This window comes from Anoplolepis gracilipes, unplaced genomic scaffold (genome assembly GCF_047496725.1).
Source record: "Anoplolepis gracilipes unplaced genomic scaffold, ASM4749672v1 Contig24, whole genome shotgun sequence".
NCBI classification, from domain to species: domain Eukaryota; kingdom Metazoa; phylum Arthropoda; class Insecta; order Hymenoptera; family Formicidae; genus Anoplolepis; species Anoplolepis gracilipes.
Window position 1 is genome coordinate 41,304 of NW_027328672.1, and position 3,308 is coordinate 44,611.

Consider the following 3,308-nt stretch of genomic DNA (forward strand, 5'->3'; position numbering starts at 1 on the left):
TCAGGCTGCTGCCTCAAAACCAAAATGGTGAGATTTTCTGAAATGAAGAAAATTTATGCGAAGCAAACAAATTGAAAGAAATAGCGTCCCAATAATTACATGAATTCCGTGAAAGCCTGTAGCTAGAAAAAAGGTTGACCCATAAATAGAGTCAGCAATTGAAAAAGGTGACTCGAAATATTCAATTATTTGAAGGGAGGTAAAATAAATCCCAAGTATAATTGTTAATAAGAGGCTTTGATATCTTTCATTAAAGTTTTTATTTAAGATAAAATGATGCGTTCAAGTTACTGTTATCCCAGAGGATAAAAGAATAATAGTATTTATTAGAGGGATATCAAATGGATTGAATGGTTTAATGCCTAAGGGGGGTCATAATTGACCAATTTCTATGGAAGGGGCTAAAGCAGAATGAAAATAAGCTCAGAAAAAGGAAATAAAAAAGAAAATTTCTGAAATAATAAATAAAATTATCCCTAAGCGAAGGCCAATATATACATTAATTGTATGAGATCCTTGAAATGTTGATTCTCGTGTTACATCTCGTCATCATTGATATATGCATAATAATGTGCAAGGAATAGAAATTATAATTAGATAATTTAATTTATGAAATCATATAATTATTGAAATTAAGTTATTAAATAATCTGAAAGAAATAATAATAGGCCAAGGTCTAATTGATACTAAATGAAATGAATGATTTTGATGTAATTTTGTCATAATGATAATACTATAAAATTTGATTATAATTATTTATTATTTATTTATTTGAAATAGTAAAAATTAATTAAATTTCTCTTCTATATAATGTAGAAAGAATGGAAAACACATAGGCCTGAATAATTGATACAGATAATTCAAGAATAAATAATAAAAGTTGAGAGGAGATTATAATTAAAAAAATTAAGAAATTATTAATAATTTGCCCAGAAAGATCCTAATAATGATAAAAGTAAATGTCCTGCAATTATATTTGCTGTCAGACGAATTGCCAACGTGAGAGGCCGGATAATCAGACTGATTGATTCAATAATGACTATAAATGGTATTAGAATGAAGGGAGTTCCTTGAGGGGTAAGATGAGAAAAGAAATCATTAGTGTAATTTAAAATTCTAAATAACATTATAGAAATTCACAGGGATAAAGATAAAGAAAGACAAAAACTTAAGTGACTAGAAGATGTAAAGATATAGGGGAATAAGCCTATGAAATTATTTACAATAATAAATAAAAATAAACTAATAAAAATAATTAAATTAGAATAGGAATAATTAATTAAAATTTTAAATTCTTTTATTAGAAAATTTAATAAAAAATTAAAAAATATATGTAAACGAGAGGGGATAAGTCAATATTGATATGAAAAAATAAGAAAAATAATTAAAGTTCTTAATCAATTTAGAGAAAAATTAATTCTAGTTGAGGGGTCAAAAATAGAAAATAAATTTATTATCATTTTCAAATTCATTTTTTAGGATTTGTTAAAATTATATTATTATAATAATTAATTTTTAAGTTGATAGGATAAAAATAAATAATGCTTAAAATCATAAAAAGTGAAAATATAGATAAAATTAACATTATTGCTCATATTATCGGTATTATGTGTGGTATAAAAGAATATTTTTGTGGGGGTGAAAATATTTTTAAATTGACAATTTAATGTTTTTTAATATTAAACTAATTCTTTACATTAAAAATAGGGTGTTAGATCTATTATAATTTGACTTAAAAAGTCAAAACTTACTTTCAGTCATTTAATGAATGTAAAAATTATATTTTATATTTATTAATTATTCAATTAAAATAAAAAAAATTAGTTAAAAGGTAAGAAGTCAGTCTTTGAAGTTAGGAAAGTTTGTTGATTCAATAACAATGAGTATAAATGTATGATTTATACCACAAATTTCAGAACATTGGCCAAAAAAAAGACCTGGTCGGTTTATAATTAACATTGATTGATTTAGTCGTCCGGGTGTAGAATCTATTTTAATTCCTAAAGATGGGACTGTTCAAGCGTGAATTACATCTATAGATGTAGTTAAAACACGAATGGGATAATTATATGGAAGAATACAACGATTATTTACGTCTAATAGACGAAATTCATTGGGGTTTAATTCATTAGTAGGAATTATAAATAAATCAAATTCAATATTTAAAAAATCTGAAAGTTCATACCTTCAATATCATTGATGTCCCATAGATTTCAGGGTAATTTTATTATTAAATATCTCATCAGTTAAATATAAAATTTTAATTGATGGGATGGCAATAAAAATTAAAATAAATATTGGAAAAATAGTTCAAATTAATTCAATAGTGTGGCCTTGAAGTATAAATCGGTCAGTAAATTTATTATTAATTATTGAAATTATAATAAAAAGAATTAATAAAGTAATGAAAATTAAAATTATTATAGTAAAATCATGAAAAAAAATTATTATATCATATGTAGGTGAATTAGAATTTTGAAGGGAAATTATTCAAGTATTTATTTTTAATAAAAGAATTTATCTTTATATATAGAGTTTAAATCTATTGCACTAATCTGCCATATTAAAATTTTTTAAAGTTGATAATTTTTAATTAAATTGAAGGAATTTCATTATATCTGTGATTAACAGGTGGTAATTTTCTTAGTCATTCTAATGAAGGATTAAGATAGAATATATTTAAGACAAGACGTTTAGATGATAGGGATTCTCAAATTAAATATATTAAAAAAATTAATCTGATGATAGAAATTAATGAACCAATTGAAGAAATAATATTTCATGAGAGGTAGGTGTCTGGATAATCTGAGTATCGTCGAGGTATGCCTCTCAGCCCTAAAAAATGTTGTGGGAAGAATGTTAAATTTACACCAACAAATATTGAGATAAATTGAATATTTAAAAAGTAATTATTTAAAGAATATCCTGTAATAAGAGGGAATCAATGAATAAATCTTGCAATAATGGCAAATACAGCTCCTATAGAAAGAACATAATGAAAGTAGGCAACAACATAATATGTATCATGAAGAATAATATCAATTGAGGAATTGGATAGTATAATTCCAGTTAATCCCCCCATTGTGAATAAAAAAATAAATCCTATAGCCCATCAAAGAGAGGAATTATAATTAATTTTTGTACCATGAAGTGTTGTAATTCAACTGAAGATTTTAATTCCTGTTGGAATTGCAATAATTATTGTTGCTGAAGTGAAATAGGCTCGGGTATCAACATCTAGCCCAATAGTAAATATATGATGAGCCCAAACAATAAAGCCTAAAAATCCAATTGCTATAAGAGCATAG

At 24.6% G+C, this 3,308-nt stretch overlaps 1 pseudogene; it reads right to left on the bottom strand.

Annotated features, from left to right (window-relative positions):
• LOC140675868 (cytochrome c oxidase subunit 3-like) lies at nucleotides 1–723 on the bottom strand (annotated as a pseudogene).
• Between the last annotated feature and the right edge of the window lie 2,585 nt (nucleotides 724–3,308).